General features: G+C 42.0%; 1 pseudogene; it reads right to left on the bottom strand.

Moving 5' to 3' along the window:
* Nucleotides 1-9,883: 9,883 nt before the first annotated feature.
* On the bottom strand, nt 9,884-11,767 carry LOC148694348 (RHOMBOID-like protein 5; annotated as a pseudogene).
* Between the last annotated feature and the right edge of the window lie 227 nt (nt 11,768-11,994).

Genomic DNA, 11,994 nt, shown 5'->3' on the forward strand with positions numbered 1-11,994 from the left:
TCGCTGTAGTTTTAGGCACCTAGCTTTCAAGTAGTGTCTACCATTTTTTGTGCTTTAAGCCTTCTTTGTCTTTGCTCATTTTTGTAATAAGGCTGTGTAGCCAAATTCAAGAAATAAAGTGTTCACATTTTGAATTTGTTCTTTATTCTTCAAAGTGTTTGTGTTTTTGTTAATGATGTGACTGTACTTGAAGTTTTCGAAGTTTCAAGACGCTCAGTTGAGGAGGGACCAAGTCATGACGCATTTCAAGGGAGTTATGGTTTTTGGCGATTTTGATGGTGATTTTTTTTTTGTTTTGCCGTACATAATTTACGCTCTTGCAGGCTAAAAGCTTTGTGCCGTGTGCAGTTTAGGCTCATGCAGGCGAGAAACATTGTGTCGTGTGTAGTTTAAGCTCGTGCAGGCAAGGAGCATTTTTTGTTTGTTTTAGGGGTAGTAACACTTCAAGAATCTGCCATTGATGGGGCTGATCTTTAAGCCGTCTTCCGCCATGATTAAGTAGGCGCCATTGGTGTAGACCTCTTGTATTACGTAAGGTCCATCCCATTTTAATGTAAACTTGCTTTTTGTTTTGTGAGTTGTGATGATGGGCCTTCGTAATGCCAAGATAAGATCTCCGGTTTGGAAAGACCTTGGGTGGACCTTCTTGTTGAATGCCTTAGATAGCCGTGCTTGGTAGCATTCCAAGTGTTATTGAGCTTCGAGCATCCTTTCGTCCAGTGCTTCCAACTCTTGAAGTCATAGCTTTGCATTTTCCTTTTCAGTCAAGCCTTCCTATGCAGCCTTCTTTAGTGAGGAGATTTAACTTTCGAGTGGCAGAACAGCTTCCATGCCCTATACATGAGAATAGGGCGTAGCTTGTGCAGGAGTTCTATGTGTTATCCTATATACCCAAAATGCTTCACTTATTCTTTCGTGCCATTCTCTCTTTGTTCGGCTGATCACCTTCTTCAGGAGGTTGCACAGTGTTTTGTTGAATTTTTCATAGAGCTCATGCACAAGTCCGTTGGAGAACTGTTTTCCATTGTCAGTGATGATGTAGCGAGGCACACCATATCGGTAGTTGATATGTTCCTTAATGAAATGGACAACAATTTCTTTCTTGACTTCCCTAAAGGGTACAGCTTCAGCCCTATTGGAGAAGTAGTATGTTGCAACTAGGATGTAGGCTTCTCTGGTTGACAACTTTGGTGTGATTGGTCATACGATGTCCAATCCCTATGCATCAAATGTCCATGAAACAACCGTAGGGTGTAATGGCTCAGGTGGTTAATGTATGAAGTTGGCGTGGAATTGACAGGCTTGGCAATTTTTGGCGTGTTCCAGGCAATCCTTCACCATGCTTGGCCAATAGTAGCCCATCCTTTTGAGCTGAAAGTGCAACTTTGGTCCTGACTGATACGTTCCACATACGCTTGAGTGTGCTTCTTCCATGGCTTGATTAGCTTCTTCCTCACCTAGTCATCTTAGTAGTACTCCTCCAAAGAAGCATTGGTAGAGTGTTCCTTTGTAGTAGAGGAAGCGAGGTGCTTGTCGACGTATTTCAGAGCGGTGTCTAAGATAGTCCGGAAGCTTCGCATGCTCCAAGAAGTCGATCAACGATTATCTCCAGTCTTCAGTGTCGACTGGAAGTACTCAGATGATGTTTGTATCATCCAGTAGCATTTCAACGATAAGCGGGATCACCCATCTTTGGTAAACTAGCACGTCTACAGCTTCGCCTTCTCCTAACGCCATACTTGAGGCTAAGTTAGCGAGAGCGTCCGCCATTTGATTTTCTTTTCTTGGCACATGTTATACCGTCACGGACTTAAATTTCTGTAGCAATTTAGTTGCTAGCTGGAAGTATGGGACGAGATCATCTTTCCTCACTTCATGATCAGTTAAGAGTTAATTAATTATGAGCTTGGAGTCGCCATACACATATAGCATTATGATTTCCATGTTGATCGTCATTTGGACTTCCATGATCAGCGCTTGGTACTCAATGACGTTGTTGGTGCACAACTCGCTTAATCGGAAGAAATATGTAGTATTTATCTTTGTGGTGACATGGATACTACTCTTGCCCCTGCTCTGTCTGCTCGTGCAGATCCATCGAAAAACATCATCTATGTTAGGAAGATGTGGACATAGAACACCTCTTTGTCAGGCAGGTCGTCTAAGATTTTCCAATCAGTTAAGATTGGATGATTGGCCAGGAAGTCTGCTAGTGCTTATCCCTTGACAACTTTAGCTGAAACGTAGATGATCTCGTATTGATTGAGAAGCAATGCCCATTTCGCTAGTCACCCTGTCAAAACTGGCTTGGACATGAGTTATTTGACCGGGTCAGCTTTTGCAACCAAGTGGATGGTGTAAGAATGCATGTAGTGTCTAAGCTTTTGATCTGCAAAGACTAAGGCAAGACACATCTTCTCGATTGGTGAGTAGTTGAGCTTGGCACCAATGAAGGTTCTACTTAGGTAGTAAAGTGCTATTTTCTTTTGGTCTTCATTTTCTTGTTGTAAGAGTGCTCCAATGGAACCTACTTGTGCAACAATGTATAGGATGAGGGGCTTTCTCAGCATAGGTACTCCTAAGATAGGTGGGCTTGCCATGTATTGTTTTATGCTCTCGAAGGCATTGCAGCAGGCGTTATCCCATATGAATGGAGCGTCATTCTTCATAAGTTGACTAAGGGGTTGACAATGTCCAGCGAGGTTAGAGATGAAGCGTCTAATGAAGGCTCAGGTATTCTTTGAATGGCCTTGATATTTGATTGGTCCATTTCAATGCCATGGTGCTTGATAATGAAGCAGAGGAACTTCCCAGAAGTAACACCAAATGCACACTTCAAAGGGTTCATTTTCAGGTTGTAGTGCTGTAGATTGTCGGACACCATTCATAAATCTTTCAAGTGGTCGGATCTTTTCGTGGTCTTGACAACCACGTCGTCTACGTAACATTATACATTTTTACGTAGAATGTCATTGAAGATTTTCTGCATTGCTCGTTGATATGTAGCTCCAGCGTTTTTCTGACCAAAAAGCATTACCTTATAGCAGTAGGTACCTTTTAGAGTGCGGAAGGGTGTTAATTCCTTGTCTTCAGAAGCCATACGAATTTGATTATATCCAGATGAGCCATCCATGAATGATAGCGCCTTGTGGCCAATGGTTGCGCCCACATAATTTCGATGTGTAAGGGAAAGTCATCATTCGGGCAAGCATCGTTAAGGTCTCATAAATCTTTGCAAACATGTATTTGTCTAGATTTTTTAAAGACAATGATGATGTTGGAGATCCACTTAGGGTATTGCACTTCTCGGATGAAGCCTGCTTCGATTAGCTTGTCAATCTCGGCCTCAATTTGTGGGATGAACTTGGATCGATAGCGTCTTCGAATTTGCTTTATCAGTCACGTTCCAAGCTTAACTGCAAAACGATGCACAGAGATGGTAAGGTCAAGGCCGGGCATTTCCTTATAGGTCCAAGCAAAGACGTCTTTGTACTCCAAGAGCAGTTGGTAGTACTCTTCAACCACGCCGTACTTAGTAGTGCACTCACGAAGATAGGCTTTGGTTCTTCACTTGTGCCTTAGTTAAGCTCCTTCAACCGTGGCTTTAGTTCTTCGCTTGTGCCTTAGTTAAGCTTCTTGAGATCATCAACAGTGGCTTGCCCCCCTCATCTTCAAGTTGAGGTGGCGCATCAATGACATTTTCCTAGACGACTTCGTCTTTGTTGTCCTCTTGGATCATGATGTGGAAGACGTCTTGGACCACCTCTTTAGTTTCGTCCCCTTGGGTTTGTTGGCATGAAGATTGGCTGATATGGATGATGGTGCACTTCCTTACCTTCAGTGGTCATTTTGTGTCCACCTCTAAGGTTGTTTGGCGTTTCATCCTTGAAGGAATCGAGCTTCAAATATCGTCTTTTTCTGCAAGGCAATCAATCTTTTCTTCTTTCGATGTTGTCTTTCTCATTCTAGAATGCTCCTTGGTTTCTTCAAGTCTTTCCAAGGCCGACCGTCGTGGAGGAGAACTAGCCATGTTGCTTTGTTTCTTGGGTCTTGACAACCTTTCGAAAACAGAGCTTTAGGGTGTTGGCGTGTTAAGCATTTTGAAAACAGAGGTTTGGTCTTGTCCACCAATGCGATCAAGTGCCAAAATCCTAGGTTTTGAATCTATCAAAGACTGATGTTCAAGGGGCAGGTTTAGGCTTCTCTTGACTTTGTTCAATGCTCACGCTAATGTGTTGAGGGCTAGCTTTTTTCGCTTTGCTTGAAATATTCACGGATGTATTTGGTATGAAGCCAAGTCTAGCTTTGTTGTTGTCAACTTCGTAACCATACTCCTTCAACTTCTTTTGAGTCTCAGTAAGGTCACATTCTTTGTCGTTGACGGTGTTTGCATTCTTCTTTCTAAGATTTGAAAATGAGGCGAAATCGTACCTAGCTTTTGACATGAGTTTGTAGGCGTTTGGGTTGAAACTTTCTTTGGTCTTATTGGTTGCAAAAGAGCTTAGTTCCGCCCCCTTTGGCAGGGGTTTTATGAAACGTTGTGGTGGTTTTGAAATTTTAGTGTCGCCTAGCTTTGTCAAAGATAACACTGCATTTCTCTTTAGCAGCTTTACATCGTCTTTGTGCAGCTATGTGTCGACTTTGCTTTCTCCAGCTTAGAATGAGGATTGCCCATTCTTTCTTCTCAACATCGGGATGTATTGGAAGATAGGTATGTTTAACCTTTTCGAGGGCGTCACACTCCCTTTGGTTGCTACCGGCTTAGCAGGCTCATCGTCATCTTTACTTGAAGATGGCACGGCTTCCCCATCTTGCTCTTTGGGCAAGGCTTGCCACTCCTTCTTTTTGGGTGCAGCTTTGCCTATAAACTTGATCTCTTTTGGAAGAGTTTCAGGCACCATTTCTTCATCCATGTAGAACTTGGCATCTACAAAGTGTGATTCAGCTTCGATGAATGGCTAGGTGTCGCCTTGTATGACTTTTACCCCTTCTCAGTAAAACTTTAGGCATCGGTGGAGGGTGGACGACACCACTCCATTCTAGTGGATCCAAGGCCTTCCCAAAACCAAGCTGTAGGAAGTTCTAGCGTCAATCACGTGGAATAGTGTGCTTAACTTGAGTTCGCCAATGGTCATTTCGACTCGAACCATGCCCATCGCTCTTTGTTCTCCTTGGTTAAAACCTTGGATTAAAAAATAGCTTCAAGATCGTTCATCTAACTTGATGTTGATTGTAGTCATTGTTGACTTTGGCATGATGTTTATGGCTGAACCTCCATCCAAAAGCATGCAGTTTACTTCGTGCTCCCTCAAATACCCATAGATGAAAAGAGGACAGTTGTGAGGCTTTGACCCTAGCAGCAAGTCTTCGTCAATGAATGTGATTGTGTCATGGGCAGCACAACATGTGGCGTATTCATGTGGCCGAAGCTCTAGGCCTTTGTCTTTTCTTTGTTGCATTTCGTGGTCGTCGAGACTCACCAAGACAGCTATTAGTGCTTTTTGCATCTCTTTGGGCAATCGCAGCACCTCCTCGATGCTAAAGTATGACGCCAAGCTTTCTTCAGGCGTAGGAGTTTTTTCGTCCTCAACAATGACAACTTTGCCTTTTGAGGACTCTTCTATCTCTACTTCAACCATATGACAAGCAGCGGTAGTGCACTGTTGGAAAAAATCCTTTGGGAAGTCCTCGTGCAAGGAGATGGTGCTTAGCAGCTCTTAGGTCCCCAGTGTACGTTATCTTAATAGCTCTTAGGTTTCTCTTAGGCTTCCTATTGTTGCGGCAACGATGCTTTCTCACTTGTTCCACCTTTGGCTTTGCGATTTGTGGTCTTAGCTTTCATGTCTTCTTGTAGGTCACTAGTGTCCACCCCTCTTCATCATCAGTAAGTGCATTTTGGTCACTTGCCCCCAGTGATGGTTGAGTAGAAGGTGACGTATGGCTTGAGCATGGACGGGAATGAGCATGCGTTATTTGGAGAGGCACGGGACTAAATGATCAAACACAATTTCAACAGTGTGTGTTACGGCTGTGTCTTTAAGGTTGAGTTCAATTCGCCCTTGTTGTGCCAGCTTCATGATAAGCTCCTTAGGACGAAGCACTTGCCAATAGGATGACTCACGATACAATGGTATTTGCAATACCTAGGATCGTTACCATGATTCATCTCTTCGGGGCATTTGCACTTAGGTAACTTGATCACCTTTTTCTCCAACAGGTCATCTAGCATTGCAGCCACGTTAGAGTCCAGAAAAGGGTACGTATTTTGCTCCAGCTCCCTCAAGGTGTTTTTGTACCTATCTTAGGTGCGAGAAGGCTCGCATCTTTTTATCTCCTTTGCTTTATTCTTGGAGGAGATCTTGACGGACATAGGGGAGGTCCTGATGGGGGTAGTGTTGGCGGCAAAAACTTCCTTAACAGGCTTCTTCCCAGTCTTGTCTACCTTCAGAGCGAACACTTTGTCCTTCTTGAAGTTGGTGATTGGCTCTTTTTTCCCATGGTTGGCGATACTTAGCTACATGTCATGGGAATGAGTCTCCAGTTCCTCAAATGTCCTTGGCTTTATGCCTTGGAGGATATAGCGTAGCCGCTAGTGCATGCCTTGAATGCACATTTTAATGGTGGAGGTTTCAGAAATTCGATCATTGTAATCCATACTTAATGAACGCCATCTGTTGATGTAGTCAACGATAGGTTCATCCTTCTATTGCTTCGTACTCATCAACTTCAGCATGCTTACGGTGCGGCGAGTGTTGTAGAAGCGGTTAAGGAATTCCCTTTCAAGCTGATCCCAATTGTTCATAGACTTGGGGTCGAGGTCAGTATACCAGTCAAAAGTGTTACCTTTTAGTGAGCACACGAACTGCTTGACGAGGTAGTATCCCTCCATCTTAGCATTATTGTTGATTTCGATGAAATGGGCAATATGTTGTTTATGATTGCCCTTTCCATCGAATTGCCTGAACTTTGACGGCTGATAACCGCTTGGTATCCTCAAGGTGTCAACCTTCTTGGAGTAGGGCTTCGAGTACAACACGGAGTCATGCGAGCTTCCTTGGTACTGCGCCTTGATGGTGCTAAGGATCATCTCATGCAGTTGCTGGATAGAAATACATCTCATGAGCACTGTTGCTTGGTTCAACTTCTCATCCGCTTTCTCCACCAGCTCTTATTTTTCATCAGTTTACTCCTTTGGAGGATTAACCTTTGGGTCAGCTTTGTCGTCATGTTGCGCCTCAAGACGGTTAATAAGCATAGCAATTTGCAAGTCCTTCTCATCCACGGTCCTTGTCAGCCTTACATTTTCTTCACTCATTTATGCCAACTACTCCTCAATGGAAGTCACGCCAGTAGTCATGACTTGCATGGCTATGGGCACGAGCTGCTTGAGTCAGTGTTAGAAGTCAAAGACTCAGAGTACCTTCTTGGACTTTCTACCCTTAGCACCCTTAGCAAGGCCAAGGTAATCACAGGCTCGTGCCTCGCGTACTCTTGCCCCTTCAGCAAGTTTGTTGTAGGGGTGGAAAACACGGTAAAGAACAGCTTGATCCTTTCTTGATGCCATTTATGTTTCTTTTTTTTTTTTTTTTTTTTTTTTTTTTTTTTTTTTTTTTTTTGCAGATTTAAAGACAGAGATGAGAGGCAGAGAGATCGCACTGGGTGTGCCTAATTTGTAAACATGAAAATTATGTAACTAATGAAATGAGAACTCGTGTACAAAGTAGATTTGTATTGATGAATTTGTAGGTTATAATCTCTGTTTACAATTTTCCCTCTGATTCAGTCTTCAAATTTGATGTAGATGTGTAGGTTGTTGATCCATGGGTCGCGATGACTTGATCTCGGACGAATGGTTGAATGATTGCTTCAGGTTTTGATCTTAAAACAATGCGTGGATGGTCTTCACCTCAGGTTTAGGGCTATGGCAAAGGTGATGTTGATGTAGGACTTCATTGATTCAAGTGTCTTGGCGACTTCATCTTGAAACGAATGTCATTACAAGTTTTGAGCTTGCAACAAAGTCTTGAAGGAATCAACACGAGTACTTGTCGATTTTTCAAGGAGTGCTTTGGCTTTGGTCGAAAGAAAGCTTCGGCTTTGGCTGTGCGTTCTTTGAAGAGAGCTTTGGCAGTGTATTACTCTTCAAAGATTTGTGCAGAGGTTCTTCACAATGTGTAATTCTCACCTGAACTTACCGGTGCGTCCCGCGATCACCTTAGCACTTCCAAGCATTCACAACAATTATATGCAGGTAAGTTCAGGTGAGTTTATGGTGTTATTTGAAATGATTGAGTTATGGCTTGACTATATTTATGTTTTATGCCACTTCGACATTGTCGTACAAGTCGCAATACTAGACAACTCCAACACTGTCGTACAAGTTGCAATAATAGGCAATTCCGAAAATGTCGTGCAGGTTGCCTATGAGTTGTACAGGTTGCATTAGACAACTCTGACTCATGTGTTATCATAGATTGATTTATGAGTCGTACAGGTTGTGTTAGGCAACTCCAACTCATGTACTCATGTGTTATCATAGGTTGATTTATAAGTCGTACAAGTTGCGTTAGGCAACTCCGACTCGTGTGTTATCATAGATTGATGAGCACCTAATTTTTTTTTATTTTTTATAATGCTGCCGATATGTAGTGATTTGGAATATTCCTTAATTTACTGTTGATTTACATTTGATTTCATACTTATACGTAGTATGATTTCCTGGAAACTATACAGGCATTACAGCGAGGGATTATAACGTTTAGAAAGTCTTTATTAAAGAGTTATTTTCAGGCCCACTCACTCTTGTTTTGTTTTTTTTTTTTATTTATTTATTTATTTTTTATTTATCCTTCCAGGTTCTAGTAGCAGAGTTTTCGTGTCGATGAGGATTCGTGGAAAATCTTGGTATTGGAGATTACCTTCGATGGTATGATTTTCAATCGACTCTACTCTACTTTACTTATACTCTGATGTCACGTGTGAAATGGGTTCATTTCCGCTCATAGCACACTCTCGTATTTAGGCACCTTTAGGTTTAAATTTATTCACATATTCTACATCACTATACGTTATGGCTTCGTCACCTTCTAGGTCTCGGCTAGCACAACTCGATTCGAAGTCCTAGTGGACAATCCGGATCGGAATGTGTCAATTTGGTATCAGAGCCACTCCTTGGGCGGAAGTGTGCCGACAAGGGCATCGGGCCCCTAAGGGGGGTGGATTGTAACATCCCACATCGCCCAGGGAAGTGAATCCTATAAGCATTATATGTATATTCTCATCTCTACCTAGCTCGAGGCTTTTTGGGAGCTCACTGGCTTCAGGTTCCGTAGGAACTCCGAAGTTAAGCGAGTTTGCGCGAGAGCAATCATAGGATAGGTGACCCATTGGGAAGTTCTCGTGTGAGTTCCTAAAAACAAAATCGTGAGGGCATGGCCGGGGCCCAAAGCAGACAATATCGTGCTACGGTGGAGTCGAGCCTGGGATGTGGTAGGGGCCCGGGTCGGGATGTGACACTTATGTTTTTGCATATTTTCTTATGTGCAACTAATTCACTACAATATATTTAGGTACTGACATTTTGGTATACTAACTTAGTAAAATATATCATGATACAGACGTTTAGGTACACTAATTAGAGGAAGTTAAATAAATCAATGAATTAAAATGTGTATAATAATAAATTTAAAATCTAATGTAATGACATTAAATAAGATTTCTATTAAATATTAAAACAAAAATATAATATCAATTTGAATTAAGTACACATTAAAGGATTAAAATCAATATCCAATCTAATACCAGGTTTTTATTAAATTTTAATCTTCTTCAAGGATTAAATTTCAAAAACCTCATAAAAAAAGAAAAAAAAAAAAAAACCCCATTAAAACAAGACGTTTTTCAGTGCCTGAGGATCGTATAGGTTGCCGAAAGCATATGTGTATCTACAATAAATGAAAGAGAAAAGTTATTTAGGGATAGGAGGTAGCTTGATTTTGATTTGTATTTAGTAAATTTCTGTAATGAAAGAAGCAAATTACTAACTTACCCAAGAACTAAGATAATAAACGCAGTGATCCCTAGCACATATTGATAGAACATGTGCCTAGATTTACGTTTTCCCTCGTAGGTTGATGGAAGGTGCTTGCTTCTTATATAACCATACTGTGGACGAACAAGAATAATAAAGCCAAGGAAAAATCCTGTGAGGAATCCTCCTATATGAGCTGAACTGTCCACTTTAGGTATAAACCCGACAGCCAAATTCACGGCAATGACAGCCATGACTATCAGGCGGGCTGTAAACTGAATAGAAAAGTTAGATCTTAGATGTATCCCTCATTGATCTGAGCTCAGATATTATAGCTGTTGGTTCTTAGATTGACCCCCTCCCCCGGCATAGCTTGAGTTCTTTTCCTTACCAGTTTAGAGTGATTAAAAGCTACGGAAAGAGAAAAGAAAGGTTTACCTTTTTCACATAGATTGTCCAGTTTATTAAAAGCTCGGAAAGCATGGCTCCCAGCAATCCAAAAAGTGCTCCAGATGCACCAACTGATATTGTCGGGCTTGCGGTTCTCATGAGATGTAGAGTCGATCCTAAACTTCCACCTAATCCAGCAAGCACATACAGGTATCCAATTCTAACTGCCAAATTCAAACAGTTAACAAATAGTTAGCATGCATTGCTCATGTAAAAACTGAGTTGACATCCCCTGAATCTTAAATGCTTACTAAATCCGAATTCCTGCTCAAGCCGGATACCAATGAATAGAAGGCTAAGCATATGGGCAAGCAAGTGAACGATTCCAGCATGAAGCCACATGCAAGACAAGAGGCGCCATCCTTTGCCCCATTCTGCCATTAGTTGCCTTTCAAGGGCTCCTAGTTTCTTTAGACTGCAAACAACATAAATTATATTAGGGTTTTTCATGTATTGATGAGCATAACTGTTCAAGTTCTAGTTTAAAGTTTGCCTGGTTTAGTTCATGATTTCTAAATTGGTAGACCAACCGGGCGCATTTCCTTTGTTTGACTTCGGGGCCTGAAAGGCACTGGCCCTGCATTTTGGGTAGCAAAGATTCATAGGAAGGGACATTGTTACTAAGACAGAGGACATGAGAATGCGACAACCATGGAGTCTTACGTTGGCTATGGCGCGATAGATTAGGATACTTAAGCAAGGCACAGGAATAATATCAATTGGTACTTAAGCAAGACATGAGAGCAAAGTATCTGCTATACAGAACAAAACAAAGTATTGAAGATATGTGCTTTGTTCAAATTAATAGTGTTTTAGTCATAATCAAATTCCGTATTTGGCTTTTGTTTTTTAATCCAAAACCATCTCGCCTGCAGAAGATTAGCTTTCTTAGAATGTATTATGAAAAATATTAACGGAATCAGTTTATTATGCAAGATAGCAGAAGGAAGAAAAAATACACCAAAAATAGAAAACATTGGGTGATAGAGGAGGAGATTTCTACGTGAGGGTGGCAGGGCCAAAGAGAGGGCTTTCTTTCCAGGGTTGGAAAGAGAACCACTTCAAAAAAGGAAGAATACACTTTTCCTCTGTGGTTGGACGGTTATTTACGTACATCGTGTACACGAACATGGCCACATTGGTGAAAAAAACAAGTCTCATGAGCCACGGCACCCATGGCTTTGGTGGTGGGGGGCACAAATGGGGTGGGGGGATGGAATGTCGAGACTTTTGGCCCTTTCGTCACCCCTTCTCAACGTCTTCGGAGGATGGCGATCTCTTCCCCATTTTTTCAGCCCAGGGGGATGGTAGAGGAAGAGGAAGAGGTAGAGGTACACACCACACCAGCGCTGTTGGCAGCAGTGGCAGATGCTAATGTGCACAACCAAGTCGCAGGGAGAAGAAAAATGAAAGAAATATTGGCACTGGGTGGGAAAGAACGAGTTTGGAGGCTGGTAGTTAAGTCTGTTAGAATTCCTCTATCCCACATCGACCAGAAGCCTTGAGAATAAGTT

The sequence above is a fragment of the Pyrus communis genome, chromosome 9 (assembly GCF_041283825.1).
Source record: "Pyrus communis isolate YQ-2024b chromosome 9, ASM4128382v1, whole genome shotgun sequence".
Lineage (NCBI taxonomy): Eukaryota > Viridiplantae > Streptophyta > Magnoliopsida > Rosales > Rosaceae > Pyrus > Pyrus communis.